The following is a 19,898-nucleotide window of genomic DNA, read 5'->3' on the forward strand; positions in this document are numbered from 1 at the left end:
TCTCGTTCTACCATGGAAAGGAATGCAATGTCATTGCAAAAGTAGCCAAGTCCTTAAATCTGATGATTGCTCCCGAATTCTTATAGGAACGCACTTCAATTCAAAACTTTGTAGTGTCTTCAGTATTTTCCAACTGAGCTAGGTGATTATTTGTATAATGGTGCTCAATACTTTCAGTGTGCTTTGAATTGCAGACCTCTAGTATTGGCACTATACAATTTTAGTTTACTCGCAAAATATTTTTACATATACGTTAACAAAAAGTAAACAAATATTGTAAACTTAAGGGCTATTGTGACTTAAATCTATATTTATAACTAACAATAAGCAACAAATAGTAAACTTAACATCTAACTAAATTAACAATTTTTATTTTAATTTATTTATGTACAGCGAAGACATCGGAGTGTGGACGCCATTAGGACCATCAGGGAAGGAAGGAAGGGCGGCATCCTTTACTGGAAGCTCAATCGGTGGGAATTGAGGCATAACAGCAGGTCGTGCATCATGATAATTGGCAATTGGCACTGCAAATAGGAATAGTGTCTGGATACTCGCACCAGCACCACCAGATCCTCAATTGGCAAAATTAGGTAAGTTGACAGCAATATTGACTAACATCTAACTAAATTAACAATTTTTATTTTAATTTATTTATTTACAGATAAGACACCGGAAGACCACACCACGCTGAGTACATCGGTTCTCGTCCGATTACCGAAATTAAGCAGCGTCGGGCGCGGTTTGTATTTATATGTTGCGGTTAGTACTTGCGTGTTGTTGGCATCGTCCAAAACACTTTTTTACCCTATACGCCATTGCGCCATTACGCCATTTTCATATTTCTCTACTTCTCATATATCGTTCTTTAATTTTACAAATTTGTAAAATTGTGTCTGCATATAAACATATATAAATATTTATTGCATTTCCATATCAAATGTCAATTCCAATTGCTAATTTTGCTCCATTTTGCTCCATTTTGCTCCGTTTTGCCACCACATCATGCCCATTAACGAGATTTGGCCTCGTTGTTGTTGCTTTGCTTTTGCTGGCCATTGAGCTCCAGTCATGGAGCACACAGCCTTCATTTGTAGTGGCCAAGGATTCACAACGTGTTGTTCCTCAATGACGCCTTCATGTTTGTTCGCTAACCACATTTATGTCGCCAACGACCATACCACGCTGAGTACATCGGTTCTCGTCCGATCACCGAAATTAAGCAGCGTCGGGCGCGGTTAGTACTTAGATGGGGGACCGCTTGGGAACACCGCGTGTTGTTGGCATCGTCCAAAACACTTTTTTACCTTATACGCCATTACGCCATTACGCCCTTTTCATATTTCTCTACTTCATATATCGTTCTTTAATTTTACAAATTTGTAAAATCGTGTCTGCATATAAACATATACATATAAATATTTATTGCATTTCCATATCAAATGTCAATTCCAATTGCTAATTTTGCTCCATTTTGCTCCATTTTGCTCCGTTTTGCCACCACATCATGCCCATTAACGAGATTTGGCCTCGTTGTTGTTGCTTTGCTTTTGCTGGCCATTGAGCTCCAGTCATGGAGCACACAGCCTTCATTTGTAGTGGCCAAGGATTCACAACGTGTTGTTCCTCAATGACGCCTTCATGTTTGTTCGCTAACCACATTTATGTCGCCAACGACCATACCACGCTGAGTACATCGGTTCTCGTCCGATCACCGAAATTAAGCAGCGTCGGGCGCGGTTAGTACTTAGATGGGGGACCGCTTGGGAACACCGCGTGTTGTTGGCATCGTCCAAAACACTTTTTTACCTTATACGCCATTACGCCATTACGCCCTTTTCATATTTCTCTACTTCATATATCGTTCTTTAATTTTACAAATTTGTAAAATTGTGTCTGCATATAAACATATATAAGTATTTATTGCATTTCCATATCAAATGTCAATTCCAATTGCTAATTTTGCTCCATTTTGCTCCATTTTGCTCCGTTTTGCCACCACATCATGCCCATTAACGAGATTTGGCCTCGTTGTTGTTGCTTTGCTTTTGCTGGCCATTGAGCTCCAGTCATGGAGCACACAGCCTTCATTTGTAGTGGCCAAGGATTCACAACGTGTTGTTCCTCAATGACGTCTTCATCTTTGTTCGCTAACCACATATATGTCGCCAACGACCATACCACGCTGAGTACATCGGTTCTCGTCCGATCACCGAAATTAAGCAGCGTCGGGCGCGGTTAGTACTTAGATGGGGGACCGCTTGGGAACACCGCGTGTTGTTGGCATCGTCCAAAACACTTTTTTACCTTATACGCCATTACGCCATTACGCCATTACGCCCTTTTCATATTTCTCTACTTCATATATCGTTCTTTAATTTTACAAATTTGTAAAATTGTGTCTGCATATAAACATATATAAGTATTTATTGCATTTCCATATCAAATGTCAATTCCAATTGCTAATTTTGCTCCATTTTGCTCCGTTTTGCCACCACATCATGCCCATTAACGAGATTTGGCCTCGTTGTTGTTGCTTTGCTTTTGCTGGCCATTGAGCTCCAGTCATGGAGCACACAGCCTTCATTTGTAGTGGCCAAGGATTCACAACGTGTTGTTCCTCAATGACGCCTTCATGTTTGTTCGCTAACCACATTTATGTCGCCAACGACCATACCACGCTGAGTACATCGGTTCTCGTCCGATCACCGAAATTAAGCAGCGTCGGGCGCGGTTAGTACTTAGATGGGGGACCGCTTGGGAACACCGCGTGTTGTTGGCATCGTCCAAAACACTTTTTTACCTTATACGCCATTACGCCATTACGCCCTTTTCATATTTCTCTACTTCATATATCGTTCTTTAATTTTACAAATTTGTAAAATCGTGTCTGCATATAGACATCTATATATATAAAAGAAAGTTGTGTAAAAGTGAAGACTGCTTATAACTTGATTTGGGCTGAACCAATTTTCATGGTTTTTGATTTGTTGGATTTGTCTCCGCAACGAGTTTAGTATAGGGTCTTAAAAATACTGAAAAAATTTGGCGAATACTTGAAAAACGCGGTTTTTTCCCCAAATGTTCAAATTTTTTTTATACCCAGTAGGCTTGGTAACAGTGACAGTTTTGACAATAGTGTAGAAGTAAATAAACAAATGTAGTCAGTCAGTCCTCCTGACCTCGAGCAGACCTGACTATTCAAAAAAAAAAAAAAAAAAAAAAAAAAAAAAAAATTTTCAAATCAAAAGGAAAAATATTTCAAATCAAAAATCTGCAAAAAATCAAAAGATTAAAACCTGACTGTTCAAAAAATAAATAAAAAATTAAAAATTCGAAATTAAAAAAAAAAAAGGTAATTATTAAAAAGTGTATTTTTGGCTTTTTATATTTTCGGACTTTTAAACTTTATAAATATTTCAAATCAAAAATCTGCAAAAATTAAAAAAAAAATCAAAAGATTAAAACCTAACAATCAAAAATAAATAAAAAATTCAAAATTCAAAATTCGAAATTAAAAAAAAAAAAGTTAATTATTAAAAATTGTATTTTTGGACTTTTACAAAAGCTAAATATCTCGAAAGTTCAGGTATTTGTTTGTCTCAAACATAAATTTGTGTAAATTATTTATATTTATATTTCTCGATTGTTTTATATGGTTTTGTGCGAGGGCAGTATTACTATTAATAAAAATGCCGCGTCCTAGAAGATCTAATCTTTCCCGGCGGACCCATAATGCAATTAGGCAACGGAATAGCGCGAGTCAATTATCTGACGAAGAGCGAGAAATCGCCCGAGAAAGGCTCCGCGTTAGTACCCAGGGAAGAAGGGCCTTAATTCGTGCTTCTCAAAGAGAGGCAGCCCGTGAAATGGCAATAAGAAATGGTTCAAGGATTGATTTGAATCGAGCAGCGTTTCGATATGATTGCACCATTGATTACAGCTTGAATCGTTTAGTTTGCATTGGTCCAATGGACGTTGTTTGCTAGCATTGTGGCGCATTGAAGTTTGCTGGTGAAACGCCCGGTTTGTGCTGCCTTAGTGGTAAAGTGACATTGCCATTAGCGATCACCATAGCCATTGCGTTCCCTGCTTTATGGCGAAACACTAGAATCACGACATTTTCTAGCGAACACTCAAAAATACAATGCCTGTTTCCAAATGACATAATTTGGGGCGGAAAATATTGGAGACGGATATTTAAGGTAATTTACGTTAAAAATTTTATTTTCTATGACTGCCAAAAAAAAATTTTGAATAATGTAGTTTGTTAGATTTCTGTAAATAGTGTTTGTAAATATAACTATAACTATGGCTTTGAATTTAAAGATTCAAGGCCAGATTTGCCATCGCATTGGATCATTGCAACCTATTGAAGATGCACAGCAAAAATTCTTGCAAATATACTTCATGGGCAATATGGAAGAACAACTTGACCGGCGTCAAGAAATGAACACAGCTATGAAAAAGCAATTCTCCATGATTTGCATGCTTAGAAATTTAAACCAACCAAAACTGTGCAATGGAACGCGTTTGGTGATAAGAAAACTGATGAGCAATGTGATTCACGCGTTGATACTCAAAGGAAAATTTAAAGATGAGGAAGTTCTTATTCCTAGGATTCCGATGAGCTCAACAGATATGCCCTTTGAATTTAAACGAATTCAATTCCCGCTTCGTCTTGCCTTCGCCATGACGATCAACAAGTCACAGGGCCAATCTTTGACTATTTGTGGCCTCAATCTAGAAAATGCGTGTTTTTCTCATGGTCAATTGTACGGTGCATGCTCACGTGTTGGCAAACGATCCGCATTATTTGTTCTTGCACCCGACCAAAAAACGAAGAATGTCGTTTACAACAAGGTGCTTGAATGAAAATCCGATTAATAAATTTATCAGTGTATCCCAGCCTGAACAACATAGCTTTCAACAATTTTTTACCTAGAAATAATATAGAGGGCAATGCAACGTTTGCCGGGCCAGCTAGTATACATATAAATATTTATTGCATTTCCATATCAAATGTCAATTCCAATTGCTAATTTTGCTCCATTTTGCTCCGTTTTGCCACCACATCATGCCCATTAACGAGATTTGGCCTCGTTGTTGTTGCTTTGCTTTTGCTGGCCATTGAGCTCCAGTCATGGAGCACACAGCCTTCATTTGTAGTGGCCAAGGATTCACAACGTGTTGTTCCTCAATGACGCCTTCATGTTTGTTCGCTAACCACATTTATGTCGCCAACGACCATACCACGCTGAGTACATCGGTTCTCGTCCGATCACCGAAATTAAGCAGCGTCGGGCGCGGTTAGTACTTAGATGTGGGACCGCTTGGGAACACCGCGTGTTGTTGGCATCGTCCAAAACACTTTTTTACCTTATACGCCATTACGCCATTACGCCCTTTTCATATTTCTCTACTTCATATATCGTTCTTTAATTTTACAAATTTGTAAAATCGTGTCTGCATATAGACATATACATATAAATATTTATTGCATTTCCATATCAAATGTCAATTCCAATTGCTAATTTTGCTCCATTTTGCTCCGTTTTGCCACCACATCATGCCCATTAACGAGATTTGGCCTCGTTGTTGTTGCTTTGCTTTTGCTGGCCATTGAGCTCCAGTCATGGAGCACACAGCCTTCATTTGTAGTGGCCAAGGATTCACAACGTGTTGTTCCTCAATGACGCCTTCATGTTTGTTCGCTAACCACATTTATGTCGCCAACGACCATACCACGCTGAGTACATCGGTTCTCGTCCGATCACCGAAATTAAGCAGCGTCGGGCGCGGTTAGTACTTAGACGAGGGACCGCTTGGGAACACCGCGTGTTGTTGGCATCGTCCAAAACACTTTTTTACCTTATACGCCATTACGCCATTACGCCCTTTTCATATTTCTCTACTTCATATATCGTTCTTTAATTTTACAAATTTGTAAAATCGTGTCTGCATATAAACATATACATATAAATATTTATTGCATTTCCATATCAAATGTCAATTCCAATTGCTAATTTTGCTCCATTTTGCTCCATTTTGCTCCGTTTTGCCACCACATCATGCCCATTAACGAGATTTGGCCTCGTTGTTGTTGCTTTGCTTTTGCTGGCCATTGAGCTCCAGTCATGGAGCACACAGCCTTCATTTGTAGTGGCCAAGGATTCACAACGTGTTGTTCCTCAATGACGCCTTCATGTTTGTTCGCTAACCACATTTATGTCGCCAACGACCATACCACGCTGAGTACATCGGTTCTCGTCCGATCACCGAAATTAAGCAGCGTCGGGCGCGGTTAGTACTTAGATGGGGGACCGCTTGGGAACACCGCGTGTTGTTGGCATCGTCCAAAACACTTTTTTACCTTATACGCCATTACGCCATTACGCCCTTTTCATATTTCTCTACTTCATATATCGTTCTTTAATTTTACAAATTTGTAAAATTGTGTCTGCATATAAACATATATAAGTATTTATTGCATTTCCATATCAAATGTCAATTCCAATTGCTAATTTTGCTCCATTTTGCTCCATTTTGCTCCGTTTTGCTACCACATCATGCCCATTAACGAGATTTGGCCTCGTTGTTGTTGCTTTGCTTTTGCTGGCCATTGAGCTCCAGTCATGGAGCACACAGCCTTCATTTGTAGTGGCCAAGGATTCACAACGTGTTGTTCCTCAATGACGTCTTCATGTTTGTTCGCTAACCACATATATGTCGCCAACGACCATACCACGCTGAGTACATCGGTTCTCGTCCGATCACCGAAATTAAGCAGCGTCGGGCGCGGTTAGTACTTAGATGGGGGACCGCTTGGGAACACCGCGTGTTGTTGGCATCGTCCAAAACACTTTTTTACCTTATACGCCATTACGCCATTACGCCATTACGCCCTTTTCATATTTCTCTACTTCATATATCGTTCTTTAATTTTACAAATTTGTAAAATTGTGTCTGCATATAAACATATATAAGTATTTATTGCATTTCCATATCAAATGTCAATTCCAATTGCTAATTTTGCTCCATTTTGCTCCGTTTTGCCACCACATCATGCCCATTAACGAGATTTGGCCTCGTTGTTGTTGCTTTGCTTTTGCTGGCCATTGAGCTCCAGTCATGGAGCACACAGCCTTCATTTGTAGTGGCCAAGGATTCACAACGTGTTGTTCCTCAATGACGTCTTCATTTTTGTTCGCTAACCACATATATGTCGCCAACGACCATACCACGCTGAGTACATCGGTTCTCGTCCGATCACCGAAATTAAGCAGCGTCGGGCGCGGTTAGTACTTAGATGGGGGACCGCTTGGGAACACCGCGTGTTGTTGGCATCGTCCAAAACACTTTTTTACCTTATACGCCATTACGCCATTACGCCATTACGCCCTTTTCATATTTCTCTACTTCATATATCGTTCTTTAATTTTACAAATTTGTAAAATTGTGTCTGCATATAAACATATATAAGTATTTATTGCATTTCCATATCAAATGTCAATTCCAATTGCTAATTTTGCTCCATTTTGCTCCGTTTTGCCACCACATCATGCCCATTAACGAGATTTGGCCTCGTTGTTGTTGCTTTGCTTTTGCTGGCCATTGAGCTCCAGTCATGGAGCACACAGCCTTCATTTGTAGTGGCCAAGGATTCACAACGTGTTGTTCCTCAATGACGCCTTCATGTTTGTTCGCTAACCACATTTATGTCGCCAACGACCATACCACGCTGAGTACATCGGTTCTCGTCCGATCACCGAAATTAAGCAGCGTCGGGCGCGGTTAGTACTTAGATGGGGGACCGCTTGGGAACACCGCGTGTTGTTGGCATCGTCCAAAACACTTTTTTACCTTATACGCCATTACGCCATTACGCCCTTTTCATATTTCTCTACTTCATATATCGTTCTTTAATTTTACAAATTTGTAAAATCGTGTCTGCATATAGACATATACATATAAATATTTATTGCATTTCCATATCAAATGTCAATTCCAATTGCTAATTTTGCTCCATTTTGCTCCGTTTTGCCACCACATCATGCCCATTAACGAGATTTGGCCTCGTTGTTGTTGCTTTGCTTTTGCTGGCCATTGAGCTCCAGTCATGGAGCACACAGCCTTCATTTGTAGTGGCCAAGGATTCACAACGTGTTGTTCCTCAATGACGCCTTCATGTTTGTTCGCTAACCACATTTATGTCGCCAACGACCATACCACGCTGAGTACATCGGTTCTCGTCCGATCACCGAAATTAAGCAGCGTCGGGCGCGGTTAGTACTTAGATGTGGGACCGCTTGGGAACACCGCGTGTTGTTGGCATCGTCCAAAACACTTTTTTACCTTATACGCCATTACGCCATTACGCCCTTTTCATATTTCTCTACTTCATATATCGTTCTTTAATTTTACAAATTTGTAAAATCGTGTCTGCATATAGACATATACATATAAATATTTATTGCATTTCCATATCAAATGTCAATTCCAATTGCTAATTTTGCTCCATTTTGCTCCGTTTTGCCACCACATCATGCCCATTAACGAGATTTGGCCTCGTTGTTGTTGCTTTGCTTTTGCTGGCCATTGAGCTCCAGTCATGGAGCACACAGCCTTCATTTGTAGTGGCCAAGGATTCACAACGTGTTGTTCCTCAATGACGCCTTCATGTTTGTTCGCTAACCACATTTATGTCGCCAACGACCATACCACGCTGAGTACATCGGTTCTCGTCCGATCACCGAAATTAAGCAGCGTCGGGCGCGGTTAGTACTTAGACGAGGGACCGCTTGGGAACACCGCGTGTTGTTGGCATCGTCCAAAACACTTTTTTACCTTATACGCCATTACGCCATTACGCCCTTTTCATATTTCTCTACTTCATATATCGTTCTTTAATTTTACAAATTTGTAAAATCGTGTCTGCATATAAACATATACATATAAATATTTATTGCATTTCCATATCAAATGTCAATTCCAATTGCTAATTTTGCTCCATTTTGCTCCATTTTGCTCCGTTTTGCCACCACATCATGCCCATTAACGAGATTTGGCCTCGTTGTTGTTGCTTTGCTTTTGCTGGCCATTGAGCTCCAGTCATGGAGCACACAGCCTTCATTTGTAGTGGCCAAGGATTCACAACGTGTTGTTCCTCAATGACGCCTTCATGTTTGTTCGCTAACCACATTTATGTCGCCAACGACCATACCACGCTGAGTACATCGGTTCTCGTCCGATCACCGAAATTAAGCAGCGTCGGGCGCGGTTAGTACTTAGATGGGGGACCGCTTGGGAACACCGCGTGTTGTTGGCATCGTCCAAAACACTTTTTTACCTTATACGCCATTACGCCATTACGCCCTTTTCATATTTCTCTACTTCATATATCGTTCTTTAATTTTACAAATTTGTAAAATTGTGTCTGCATATAAACATATATAAGTATTTATTGCATTTCCATATCAAATGTCAATTCCAATTGCTAATTTTGCTCCATTTTGCTCCATTTTGCTCCGTTTTGCTACCACATCATGCCCATTAACGAGATTTGGCCTCGTTGTTGTTGCTTTGCTTTTGCTGGCCATTGAGCTCCAGTCATGGAGCACACAGCCTTCATTTGTAGTGGCCAAGGATTCACAACGTGTTGTTCCTCAATGACGTCTTCATGTTTGTTCGCTAACCACATATATGTCGCCAACGACCATACCACGCTGAGTACATCGGTTCTCGTCCGATCACCGAAATTAAGCAGCGTCGGGCGCGGTTAGTACTTAGATGGGGGACCGCTTGGGAACACCGCGTGTTGTTGGCATCGTCCAAAACACTTTTTTACCTTATACGCCATTACGCCATTACGCCATTACGCCCTTTTCATATTTCTCTACTTCATATATCGTTCTTTAATTTTACAAATTTGTAAAATTGTGTCTGCATATAAACATATATAAGTATTTATTGCATTTCCATATCAAATGTCAATTCCAATTGCTAATTTTGCTCCATTTTGCTCCGTTTTGCCACCACATCATGCCCATTAACGAGATTTGGCCTCGTTGTTGTTGCTTTGCTTTTGCTGGCCATTGAGCTCCAGTCATGGAGCACACAGCCTTCATTTGTAGTGGCCAAGGATTCACAACGTGTTGTTCCTCAATGACGCCTTCATGTTTGTTCGCTAACCACATTTATGTCGCCAACGACCATACCACGCTGAGTACATCGGTTCTCGTCCGATCACCGAAATTAAGCAGCGTCGGGCGCGGTTAGTACTTAGATGGGGGACCGCTTGGGAACACCGCGTGTTGTTGGCATCGTCCAAAACACTTTTTTACCTTATACGCCATTACGCCATTACGCCCTTTTCATATTTCTCTACTTCATATATCGTTCTTTAATTTTACAAATTTGTAAAATCGTGTCTGCATATAGACATATACATATAAATATTTATTGCATTTCCATATCAAATGTCAATTCCAATTGCTAATTTTGCTCCATTTTGCTCCGTTTTGCCACCACATCATGCCCATTAACGAGATTTGGCCTCGTTGTTGTTGCTTTGCTTTTGCTGGCCATTGAGCTCCAGTCATGGAGCACACAGCCTTCATTTGTAGTGGCCAAGGATTCACAACGTGTTGTTCCTCAATGACGCCTTCATGTTTGTTCGCTAACCACATTTATGTCGCCAACGACCATACCACGCTGAGTACATCGGTTCTCGTCCGATCACCGAAATTAAGCAGCGTCGGGCGCGGTTAGTACTTAGATGTGGGACCGCTTGGGAACACCGCGTGTTGTTGGCATCGTCCAAAACACTTTTTTACCTTATACGCCATTACGCCATTACGCCCTTTTCATATTTCTCTACTTCATATATCGTTCTTTAATTTTACAAATTTGTAAAATCGTGTCTGCATATAGACATATACATATAAATATTTATTGCATTTCCATATCAAATGTCAATTCCAATTGCTAATTTTGCTCCATTTTGCTCCGTTTTGCCACCACATCATGCCCATTAACGAGATTTGGCCTCGTTGTTGTTGCTTTGCTTTTGCTGGCCATTGAGCTCCAGTCATGGAGCACACAGCCTTCATTTGTAGTGGCCAAGGATTCACAACGTGTTGTTCCTCAATGACGCCTTCATGTTTGTTCGCTAACCACATTTATGTCGCCAACGACCATACCACGCTGAGTACATCGGTTCTCGTCCGATCACCGAAATTAAGCAGCGTCGGGCGCGGTTAGTACTTAGATGGGGGACCGCTTGGGAACACCGCGTGTTGTTGGCATCGTCCATAACACTTTTTTACCTTATACGCCATTACGCCATTACGCCCTTTTCATATTTCTCTACTTCATATATCGTTCTTTAATTTTACAAATTTGTAAAATCGTGTCTGCATATAAACATATACATATAAATATTTATTGCATTTCCATATCAAATGTCAATTCCAATTGCTAATTTTGCTCCATTTTGCTCCATTTTGCTCCGTTTTGCCACCACATCATGCCCATTAACGAGATTTGGCCTCGTTGTTGTTGCTTTGCTTTTGCTGGCCATTGAGCTCCAGTCATGGAGCACACAGCCTTCATTTGTAGTGGCCAAGGATTCACAACGTGTTGTTCCTCAATGACGCCTTCATGTTTGTTCGCTAACCACATTTATGTCGCCAACGACCATACCACGCTGAGTACATCGGTTCTCGTCCGATCACCGAAATTAAGCAGCGTCGGGCGCGGTTAGTACTTAGATGAGGGACCGCTTGGGAACACCGCGTGTTGTTGGCATCGTCCATAACACTTTTTTACCTTATACGCCATTACGCCATTACGCCCTTTTCATATTTCTCTACTTCATATATCGTTCTTTAATTTTACAAATTTGTAAAATCGTGTCTGCATATAAACATATACATATAAATATTTATTGCATTTCCATATCAAATGTCAATTCCAATTGCTAATTTTGCTCCATTTTGCTCCATTTTGCTCCGTTTTGCCACCACATCATGCCCATTAACGAGATTTGGCCTCGTTGTTGTTGCTTTGCTTTTGCTGGCCATTGAGCTCCAGTCATGGAGCACACAGCCTTCATTTGTAGTGGCCTAGGATTCACAACGTGTTGTTCCTCCTGTTTGTTCGCTAACCACATTTATGTCGCCAACGACCATACCACGCTGAGTACATCGGTTCTCGTCCGATCACCGAAATTAAGCAGCGTCGGGCGCGGTTAGTACTTAGATGGGGGACCGCTTGGGAACACCGCGTGTTGTTGGCATCGTCCAAAACACTTTTTTACCTTATACGCCATTACGCCATTACGCCCTTTTCATATTTCTCTACTTCATATATCGTTCTTTAATTTTACAAATTTGTAAAATCGTGTCTGCATATAGACATATACATATAAATATTTATTGCATTTCCATATCAAATGTCAATTCCAATTGCTAATTTTGCTTCATTTTGCTCCATTTTGCTCCATTTTGCTCCATTTTGCTCCATTTTGCTCCATTTTGCTCCGTTTTGCCACCACATCATGCCCATTAACGAGATTTGGCCTCGTTGTTGTTGCTTTGCTTTTGCTGGCCATTGAGCTCCAGTCATGGAGCACACAGCCTTCATTTGTAGTGGCCAAGGATTCACAACGTGTTGTTCCTCAATGACGCCTTCATGTTTGTTCGCTAACCACATTTATGTCGCCAACGACCATACCACGCTGAGTACATCGGTTCTCGTCCGATCACCGAAATTAAGCAGCGTCGGGCGCGGTTAGTACTTAGATGGGGGACCGCTTGGGAACACCGCGTGTTGTTGGCATCGTCCAAAACACTTTTTTACCTTATACGCCATTACGCCATTACGCCCTTTTCATATTTCTCTACTTCATATATCGTTCTTTAATTTTACAAATTTGTAAAATCGTGTCTGCATATAAACATATACATATAAATATTTATTGCATTTCCATATCAAATGTCAATTCCAATTGCTAATTTTGCTTCATTTTGCTCCATTTTGCTCCATTTTGCTCCGTTTTGCCACCACATCATGCCCATTAACGAGATTTGGCCTCGTTGTTGTTGCTTTGCTTTTGCTGGCCATTGAGCTCCAGTCATGGAGCACACAGCCTTCATTTGTAGTGGCCAAGGATTCACAACGTGTTGTTCCTCCTGTTTGTTCGCTAACCACATTTATGTCGCCAACGACCATACCACGCTGAGTACATCGGTTCTCGTCCGATCACCGAAATTAAGCAGCGTCGGGCGCGGTTAGTACTTAGATGGGGGACCGCTTGGGAACACCGCGTGTTGTTGGCATCGTCCAAAACACTTTTTTACCTTATACGCCATTACGCCATTACGCCCTTTTCATATTTCTCTACTTCATATATCGTTCTTTAATTTTACAAATTTGTAAAATCGTGTCTGCATATAAACATATACATATAAATATTTATTGCATTTCCATATCAAATGTCAATTCCAATTGCTAATTTTGCTTCATTTTGCTCCATTTTGCTCCATTTTGCTCCGTTTTGCCACCACATCATGCCCATTAACGAGATTTGGCCTCGTTGTTGTTGCTTTGCTTTTGCTGGCCATTGAGCTCCAGTCATGGAGCACACAGCCTTCATTTGTAGTGGCCAAGGATTCACAACGTGTTGTTCCTCCTGTTTGTTCGCTAACCACATTTATGTCGCCAACGACCATACCACGCTGAGTACATCGGTTCTCGTCCGATCACCGAAATTAAGCAGCGTCGGGCGCGGTTAGTACTTAGATGGGGGACCGCTTGGGAACACCGCGTGTTGTTGGCATCGTCCAAAACACTTTTTTACCTTATACGCCATTACGCCATTACGCCCTTTTCATATTTCTCTACTTCATATATCGTTCTTTAATTTTACAAATTTGTAAAATCGTGTCTGCATATAAACATATACATATAAATATTTATTGCATTTCCATATCAAATGTCAATTCCAATTGCTAATTTTGCTCCATTTTGCTCCATTTTGCTCCGTTTTGCCACCACATCATGCCCATTAACGAGATTTGGCCTCGTTGTTGTTGCTTTGCTTTTGCTGGCCATTGAGCTCCAGTCATGGAGCACACAGCCTTCATTTGTAGTGGCCAAGGATTCACAACGTGTTGTTCCTCAATGACGCCTTCATGTTTGTTCGCTAACCACATTTATGTCGCCAACGACCATACCACGCTGAGTACATCGGTTCTCGTCCGATCACCGAAATTAAGCAGCGTCGGGCGCGGTTAGTACTTAGATGGGGGACCGCTTGGGAACACCGCGTGTTGTTGGCATCGTCCAAAACACTTTTTTACCTTATACGCCATTACGCCATTACGCCATTACGCCCTTTTCATATTTCTCTACTTCATATATCGTTCTTTAATTTTACAAATTTGTAAAATCGTGTCTGCATATAGACATATACATATAAATATTTATTGCATTTCCATATCAAATGTCAATTCCAATTGCTAATTTTGCTCCATTTTGCTCCATTTTGCTCCGTTTTGCCACCACATCATGCCCATTAACGAGATTTGGCCTCGTTGTTGTTGCTTTGCTTTTGCTGGCCATTGAGCTCCAGTCATGGAGCACACAGCCTTCATTTGTAGTGGCCAAGGATTCACAACGTGTTGTTCCTCAATGACGCCTTCATGTTTGTTCGCTAACCACATTTTTGTCGCCAACGACCATACCACGCTGAGTACATCGGTTCTCGTCCGATCACCGAAATTAAGCAGCGTCGGGATGCGGTTAGTACTTAGATGAGGGACCGCTTGGGAACACCGCGTGTTGTTGGCATCGTCCAAAACACTTTTTTACCTTATACGCCATTACGCCATTACGCCCTTTTCATATTTCTCTACTTCATATATCGTTCTTTAATTTTACAAATTTGTAAAATTGTGTCTGCATATAAACATATATAAATATTTATTGCATTTCCATATCAAATGTCAATTCCAATTGCTAATTTTGCTCCATTTTGCTCCGTTTTGCCACCACATCATGCCCATTAACGAGATTTGGCCTCGTTGTTGTTGCTTTGCTTTTGCTGGCCATTGAGCTCCAGTCATGGAGCACACAGCCTTCATTTGTAGTGGCCAAGGATTCACAACGTGTTGTTCCTCAATGACGCCTTCATGTTTGTTCGCTAACCACATCTATGTCGCCAACGACCATACCACGCTGAGTACATCGGTTCTCGTCCGATCACCGAAATTAAGCAGCGTCGGGCGCGGTTAGTACTTAGATGGGGGACCGCTTGGGAACACCGCGTGTTGTTGGCATCGTCCAAAACACTTTTTTACCTTATACGCCATTACGCCATTACGCCCTTTTCATATTTCTCTACTTCATATATCGTTCTTTAATTTTACAAATTTGTAAAATTGTGTCTGCATATAAACATATATAAATATTTATTGCATTTCCATATCAAATGTCAATTCCAATTGCTAATTTTGCTCCATTTTGCTCCGTTTTGCCACCACATCATGCCCATTAACGAGATTTGGCCTCGTTGTTGTTGCTTTGCTTTTGCTGGCCATTGAGCTCCAGTCATGGAGCACACAGCCTTCATTTGTAGTGGCCAAGGATTCACAACGTGTTGTTCCTCAATGACGCCTTCATGTTTGTTCGCTAACCACATTTATGTCGCCAACGACCATACCACGCTGAGTACATCGGTTCTCGTCCGATCACCGAAATTAAGCAGCGTCGGGCGCGGTTAGTACTTAGATGGGGGACCGCTTGGGAACACCGCGTGTTGTTGGCATCGTCCAAAACACTTTTTTACCTTATACGCCATTACGCCATTACGCCCTTTTCATATTTCTCTACTTCATATATCGTTCTTTAATTTTACAAATTTGTAAAATCGTGTCTGCATATAAACATATACATATAAATATTTATTGCATTTCCATATCAAATGTCAATTCCAATTGCTAATTTTGCTCCATTTTGCTCCATTTTGCTCCGTTTTGCCACCACATCATGCCCATTAACGAGATTTGGCCTCGTTGTTGTTGCTTTGCTTTTGCTGGCCATTGAGCTCCAGTCATGGAGCACACAGCCTTCATTTGTAGTGGCCAAGGATTCACAACGTGTTGTTCCTCAATGACGCCTTCATGTTTGTTCGCTAACCACATTTTTGTCGCCAACGACCATACCACGCTGAGTACATCGGTTCTCGTCCGATCACCGAAATTAAGCAGCGTCGGGATGCGGTTAGTACTTAGATGAGGGACCGCTTGGGAACACCGCGTGTTGTTGGCATCGTCCAAAACACTTTTTTACCTTATACGCCATTACGCCATTACGCCCTTTTCATATTTCTCTACTTCATATATCGTTCTTTAATTTTACAAATTTGTAAAATTGTGTCTGCATATAAACATATATAAATATTTATTGCATTTCCATATCAAATGTCAATTCCAATTGCTAATTTTGCTCCATTTTGCTCCATTTTGCTCCGTTTTGCCACCACATCATGCCCATTAACGAGATTTGGCCTCGTTGTTGTTGCTTTGCTTTTGCTGGCCATTGAGCTCCAGTCATGGAGCACACAGCCTTCATTTGTAGTGGCCAAGGATTCACAACGTGTTGTTCCTCAATGACGCCTTCATGTTTGTTCGCTAACCACATTTATGTCGCCAACGACCATACCACGCTGAGTACATCGGTTCTCGTCCGATCACCGAAATTAAGCAGCGTCGGGCGCGGTTAGTACTTAGATGGGGGACCGCTTGGGAACACCGCGTGTTGTTGGCATCGTCCATAACACTTTTTTACCTTATACGCCATTACGCCCTTTTCATATTTCTCTACTTCATATATCGTTCTTTAATTTTACAAATTTGTAAAATCGTGTCTGCATATAAACATATACATATAAATATTTATTGCATTTCCATATCAAATGTCAATTCCAATTGCTAATTTTGCTCCATTTTGCTCCATTTTGCTCCGTTTTGCCACCACATCATGCCCATTAACGAGATTTGGCCTCGTTGTTGTTGCTTTGCTTTTGCTGGCCATTGAGCTCCAGTCATGGAGCACACAGCCTTCATTTGTAGTGGCCAAGGATTCACAACGTGTTGTTCCTCAATGACGCCTTCATGTTTGTTCGCTAACCACATTTATGTCGCCAACGACCATACCACGCTGAGTACATCGGTTCTCGTCCGATCACCGAAATTAAGCAGCGTCGGGCGCGGTTAGTACTTAGATGAGGGACCGCTTGGGAACACCGCGTGTTGTTGGCATCGTCCATAACACTTTTTTACCTTATACGCCATTACGCCATTACGCCCTTTTCATATTTCTCTACTTCATATATCGTTCTTTAATTTTACAAATTTGTAAAATCGTGTCTGCATATAAACATATACATATAAATATTTATTGCATTTCCATATCAAATGTCAATTCCAATTGCTAATTTTGCTCCATTTTGCTCCATTTTGCTCCGTTTTGCCACCACATCATGCCCATTAACGAGATTTGGCCTCGTTGTTGTTGCTTTGCTTTTGCTGGCCATTGAGCTCCAGTCATGGAGCACACAGCCTTCATTTGTAGTGGCCAAGGATTCACAACGTGTTGTTCCTCCTGTTTGTTCGCTAACCACATTTATGTCGCCAACGACCATACCACGCTGAGTACATCGGTTCTCGTCCGATCACCGAAATTAAGCAGCGTCGGGCGCGGTTAGTACTTAGATGGGGGACCGCTTGGGAACACCGCGTGTTGTTGGCATCGTCCAAAACACTTTTTTACCTTATACGCCATTACGCCATTACGCCCTTTTCATATTTCTCTACTTCATATATCGTTCTTTAATTTTACAAATTTGTAAAATCGTGTCTGCATATAGACATATACATATAAATATTTATTGCATTTCCATATCAAATGTCAATTCCAATTGCTAATTTTGCTTCATTTTGCTCCATTTTGCTCCATTTTGCTCCATTTTGCTCCATTTTGCTCCGTTTTGCCACCACATCATGCCCATTAACGAGATTTGGCCTCGTTGTTGTTGCTTTGCTTTTGCTGGCCATTGAGCTCCAGTCATGGAGCACACAGCCTTCATTTGTAGTGGCCAAGGATTCACAACGTGTTGTTCCTCAATGACGCCTTCATGTTTGTTCGCTAACCACATTTATGTCGCCAACGACCATACCACGCTGAGTACATCGGTTCTCGTCCGATCACCGAAATTAAGCAGCGTCGGGCGCGGTTAGTACTTAGATGGGGGACCGCTTGGGAACACCGCGTGTTGTTGGCATCGTCCAAAACACTTTTTTACCTTATACGCCATTACGCCATTACGCCCTTTTCATATTTCTCTACTTCATATATCGTTCTTTAATTTTACAAATTTGTAAAATCGTGTCTGCATATAAACATATACATATAAATATTTATTGCATTTCCATATCAAATGTCAATTCCAATTGCTAATTTTGCTTCATTTTGCTCCATTTTGCTCCATTTTGCTCCGTTTTGCCACCACATCATGCCCATTAACGAGATTTGGCCTCGTTGTTGTTGCTTTGCTTTTGCTGGCCATTGAGCTCCAGTCATGGAGCACACAGCCTTCATTTGTAGTGGCCAAGGATTCACAACGTGTTGTTCCTCCTGTTTGTTCGCTAACCACATTTATGTCGCCAACGACCATACCACGCTGAGTACATCGGTTCTCGTCCGATCACCGAAATTAAGCAGCGTCGGGCGCGGTTAGTACTTAGATGGGGGACCGCTTGGGAACACCGCGTGTTGTTGGCATCGTCCAAAACACTTTTTTACCTTATACGCCATTACGCCATTACGCCCTTTTCATATTTCTCTACTTCATATATCGTTCTTTAATTTTACAAATTTGTAAAATCGTGTCTGCATATAGACATATACATATAAATATTTATTGCATTTCCATATCAAATGTCAATTCCAATTGCTAATTTTGCTTCATTTTGCTCCATTTTGCTCCATTTTGCTCCATTTTGCTCCATTTTGCTCCATTTTGCTCCGTTTTGCCACCACATCATGCCCATTAACGAGATTTGGCCTCGTTGTTGTTGCTTTGCTTTTGCTGGCCATTGAGCTCCAGTCATGGAGCACACAGCCTTCATTTGTAGTGGCCAAGGATTCACAACGTGTTGTTCCTCAATGACGCCTTCATGTTTGTTCGCTAACCACATTTATGTCGCCAACGACCATACCACGCTGAGTACATCGGTTCTCGTCCGATCACCGAAATTAAGCAGCGTCGGGCGCGGTTAGTACTTAGATGGGGGACCGCTTGGGAACACCGCGTGTTGTTGGCATCGTCCAAAACACTTTTTTACCTTATACGCCATTACGCCATTACGCCCTTTTCATATTTCTCTACTTCATATATCGTTCTTTAATTTTACAAATTTGTAAAATCGTGTCTGCATATAAACATATACATATAAATATTTATTGCATTTCCATATCAAATGTCAATTCCAATTGCTAATTTTGCTTCATTTTGCTCCATTTTGCTCCATTTTGCTCCGTTTTGCCACCACATCATGCCCATTAACGAGATTTGGCCTCGTTGTTGTTGCTTTGCTTTTGCTGGCCATTGAGCTCCAGTCATGGAGCACACAGCCTTCATTTGTAGTGGCCAAGGATTCACAACGTGTTGTTCCTCCTGTTTGTTCGCTAACCACATTTATGTCGCCAACGACCATACCACGCTGAGTACATCGGTTCTCGTCCGATCACCGAAATTAAGCAGCGTCGGGCGCGGTTAGTACTTAGATGGGGGACCGCTTGGGAACACCGCGTGTTGTTGGCATCGTCCAAAA

At 41.3% G+C, this 19,898-nt stretch overlaps 1 long non-coding RNA gene, 25 other non-coding genes and 9 pseudogenes across 28 annotated transcripts; all 35 read left to right on the top strand.

Moving 5' to 3' along the window:
* Nucleotides 1-1,167: 1,167 nt before the first annotated feature.
* On the top strand, nucleotides 1,168-1,286 carry LOC149270723 (5S ribosomal RNA). The gene has a single exon (XR_016268799.1). It is a non-coding gene; the product is annotated as a 5S ribosomal RNA (ribosomal RNA).
* Nucleotides 1,287-1,669: 383 nt separating this feature from the next.
* Nucleotides 1,670-1,788, top strand: LOC149270724 (5S ribosomal RNA). The gene has a single exon (XR_016268800.1). It is a non-coding gene; the product is annotated as a 5S ribosomal RNA (ribosomal RNA).
* Nucleotides 1,789-2,167: 379 nt separating this feature from the next.
* Nucleotides 2,168-2,286, top strand: LOC149270725 (5S ribosomal RNA). Its single transcript, XR_016268801.1, has one exon. It is a non-coding gene; the product is annotated as a 5S ribosomal RNA (ribosomal RNA).
* Nucleotides 2,287-2,663: 377 nt separating this feature from the next.
* LOC149270726 (5S ribosomal RNA) lies at nucleotides 2,664-2,782 on the top strand. Its single transcript, XR_016268802.1, has one exon. It is a non-coding gene; the product is annotated as a 5S ribosomal RNA (ribosomal RNA).
* An 87-nt stretch (nucleotides 2,783-2,869) lies between these two features.
* LOC149270727 (uncharacterized) lies at nucleotides 2,870-4,922 on the top strand. 3 transcript variants are annotated; one of them, XR_016271668.1, is made up of 3 exons: nucleotides 2,870-3,589; nucleotides 3,676-4,205; nucleotides 4,267-4,922. It is a non-coding gene; the product is annotated as an uncharacterized LOC149270727 (long non-coding RNA). The 3 variants fall into 3 exon arrangements; XR_016271669.1 differs by having other exon boundaries at nucleotides 4,275-4,922; XR_016271667.1 differs by having other exon boundaries at nucleotides 2,872-3,589; nucleotides 4,330-4,922.
* A 317-nt stretch (nucleotides 4,923-5,239) lies between these two features.
* On the top strand, nucleotides 5,240-5,358 carry LOC149270728 (5S ribosomal RNA; annotated as a pseudogene).
* Nucleotides 5,359-5,731: 373 nt separating this feature from the next.
* LOC149270729 (5S ribosomal RNA) lies at nucleotides 5,732-5,850 on the top strand (annotated as a pseudogene).
* A 383-nt stretch (nucleotides 5,851-6,233) lies between these two features.
* LOC149270730 (5S ribosomal RNA) lies at nucleotides 6,234-6,352 on the top strand. The gene has a single exon (XR_016268803.1). It is a non-coding gene; the product is annotated as a 5S ribosomal RNA (ribosomal RNA).
* A 379-nt stretch (nucleotides 6,353-6,731) lies between these two features.
* LOC149270731 (5S ribosomal RNA) lies at nucleotides 6,732-6,850 on the top strand. Its single transcript, XR_016268810.1, has one exon. It is a non-coding gene; the product is annotated as a 5S ribosomal RNA (ribosomal RNA).
* Nucleotides 6,851-7,227: 377 nt separating this feature from the next.
* LOC149270732 (5S ribosomal RNA) lies at nucleotides 7,228-7,346 on the top strand. Its single transcript, XR_016268818.1, has one exon. It is a non-coding gene; the product is annotated as a 5S ribosomal RNA (ribosomal RNA).
* Nucleotides 7,347-7,723: 377 nt separating this feature from the next.
* LOC149270733 (5S ribosomal RNA) lies at nucleotides 7,724-7,842 on the top strand. The gene has a single exon (XR_016268819.1). It is a non-coding gene; the product is annotated as a 5S ribosomal RNA (ribosomal RNA).
* A 373-nt stretch (nucleotides 7,843-8,215) lies between these two features.
* LOC149270734 (5S ribosomal RNA) lies at nucleotides 8,216-8,334 on the top strand (annotated as a pseudogene).
* A 373-nt stretch (nucleotides 8,335-8,707) lies between these two features.
* LOC149270735 (5S ribosomal RNA) lies at nucleotides 8,708-8,826 on the top strand (annotated as a pseudogene).
* Nucleotides 8,827-9,209: 383 nt separating this feature from the next.
* Nucleotides 9,210-9,328, top strand: LOC149270736 (5S ribosomal RNA). The gene has a single exon (XR_016268820.1). It is a non-coding gene; the product is annotated as a 5S ribosomal RNA (ribosomal RNA).
* Nucleotides 9,329-9,707: 379 nt separating this feature from the next.
* On the top strand, nucleotides 9,708-9,826 carry LOC149270737 (5S ribosomal RNA). The gene has a single exon (XR_016268821.1). It is a non-coding gene; the product is annotated as a 5S ribosomal RNA (ribosomal RNA).
* Nucleotides 9,827-10,203: 377 nt separating this feature from the next.
* LOC149270738 (5S ribosomal RNA) lies at nucleotides 10,204-10,322 on the top strand. Its single transcript, XR_016268822.1, has one exon. It is a non-coding gene; the product is annotated as a 5S ribosomal RNA (ribosomal RNA).
* A 373-nt stretch (nucleotides 10,323-10,695) lies between these two features.
* On the top strand, nucleotides 10,696-10,814 carry LOC149270739 (5S ribosomal RNA; annotated as a pseudogene).
* Nucleotides 10,815-11,187: 373 nt separating this feature from the next.
* Nucleotides 11,188-11,306, top strand: LOC149270740 (5S ribosomal RNA). The gene has a single exon (XR_016268823.1). It is a non-coding gene; the product is annotated as a 5S ribosomal RNA (ribosomal RNA).
* A 383-nt stretch (nucleotides 11,307-11,689) lies between these two features.
* On the top strand, nucleotides 11,690-11,808 carry LOC149270741 (5S ribosomal RNA; annotated as a pseudogene).
* A 371-nt stretch (nucleotides 11,809-12,179) lies between these two features.
* LOC149270742 (5S ribosomal RNA) lies at nucleotides 12,180-12,298 on the top strand. The gene has a single exon (XR_016268824.1). It is a non-coding gene; the product is annotated as a 5S ribosomal RNA (ribosomal RNA).
* A 423-nt stretch (nucleotides 12,299-12,721) lies between these two features.
* Nucleotides 12,722-12,840, top strand: LOC149270743 (5S ribosomal RNA). Its single transcript, XR_016268825.1, has one exon. It is a non-coding gene; the product is annotated as a 5S ribosomal RNA (ribosomal RNA).
* A 381-nt stretch (nucleotides 12,841-13,221) lies between these two features.
* LOC149270744 (5S ribosomal RNA) lies at nucleotides 13,222-13,340 on the top strand. Its single transcript, XR_016268826.1, has one exon. It is a non-coding gene; the product is annotated as a 5S ribosomal RNA (ribosomal RNA).
* A 381-nt stretch (nucleotides 13,341-13,721) lies between these two features.
* Nucleotides 13,722-13,840, top strand: LOC149270745 (5S ribosomal RNA). The gene has a single exon (XR_016268828.1). It is a non-coding gene; the product is annotated as a 5S ribosomal RNA (ribosomal RNA).
* Nucleotides 13,841-14,223: 383 nt separating this feature from the next.
* On the top strand, nucleotides 14,224-14,342 carry LOC149270746 (5S ribosomal RNA). Its single transcript, XR_016268829.1, has one exon. It is a non-coding gene; the product is annotated as a 5S ribosomal RNA (ribosomal RNA).
* Nucleotides 14,343-14,733: 391 nt separating this feature from the next.
* Nucleotides 14,734-14,853, top strand: LOC149270747 (5S ribosomal RNA; annotated as a pseudogene).
* A 369-nt stretch (nucleotides 14,854-15,222) lies between these two features.
* Nucleotides 15,223-15,341, top strand: LOC149270748 (5S ribosomal RNA). The gene has a single exon (XR_016268830.1). It is a non-coding gene; the product is annotated as a 5S ribosomal RNA (ribosomal RNA).
* Nucleotides 15,342-15,710: 369 nt separating this feature from the next.
* LOC149270749 (5S ribosomal RNA) lies at nucleotides 15,711-15,829 on the top strand. Its single transcript, XR_016268831.1, has one exon. It is a non-coding gene; the product is annotated as a 5S ribosomal RNA (ribosomal RNA).
* A 383-nt stretch (nucleotides 15,830-16,212) lies between these two features.
* Nucleotides 16,213-16,332, top strand: LOC149270750 (5S ribosomal RNA; annotated as a pseudogene).
* A 379-nt stretch (nucleotides 16,333-16,711) lies between these two features.
* On the top strand, nucleotides 16,712-16,830 carry LOC149270751 (5S ribosomal RNA). Its single transcript, XR_016268832.1, has one exon. It is a non-coding gene; the product is annotated as a 5S ribosomal RNA (ribosomal RNA).
* Nucleotides 16,831-17,205: 375 nt separating this feature from the next.
* On the top strand, nucleotides 17,206-17,324 carry LOC149270752 (5S ribosomal RNA; annotated as a pseudogene).
* Nucleotides 17,325-17,695: 371 nt separating this feature from the next.
* Nucleotides 17,696-17,814, top strand: LOC149270753 (5S ribosomal RNA). The gene has a single exon (XR_016268833.1). It is a non-coding gene; the product is annotated as a 5S ribosomal RNA (ribosomal RNA).
* Nucleotides 17,815-18,227: 413 nt separating this feature from the next.
* LOC149270754 (5S ribosomal RNA) lies at nucleotides 18,228-18,346 on the top strand. The gene has a single exon (XR_016268834.1). It is a non-coding gene; the product is annotated as a 5S ribosomal RNA (ribosomal RNA).
* Nucleotides 18,347-18,727: 381 nt separating this feature from the next.
* On the top strand, nucleotides 18,728-18,846 carry LOC149270755 (5S ribosomal RNA). The gene has a single exon (XR_016268835.1). It is a non-coding gene; the product is annotated as a 5S ribosomal RNA (ribosomal RNA).
* A 423-nt stretch (nucleotides 18,847-19,269) lies between these two features.
* On the top strand, nucleotides 19,270-19,388 carry LOC149270756 (5S ribosomal RNA). The gene has a single exon (XR_016268836.1). It is a non-coding gene; the product is annotated as a 5S ribosomal RNA (ribosomal RNA).
* Nucleotides 19,389-19,769: 381 nt separating this feature from the next.
* Nucleotides 19,770-19,888, top strand: LOC149270757 (5S ribosomal RNA). Its single transcript, XR_016268837.1, has one exon. It is a non-coding gene; the product is annotated as a 5S ribosomal RNA (ribosomal RNA).
* Nucleotides 19,889-19,898: the final 10 nt, after the last annotated feature.

The sequence above is a fragment of the Drosophila arizonae genome, chromosome 2 (genome assembly GCF_054131065.1).
Source record: "Drosophila arizonae isolate 15081-1271.41 chromosome 2, UAZ_ARI_1.0, whole genome shotgun sequence".
NCBI classification, from domain to species: Eukaryota; Metazoa; Arthropoda; class Insecta; order Diptera; family Drosophilidae; genus Drosophila; species Drosophila arizonae.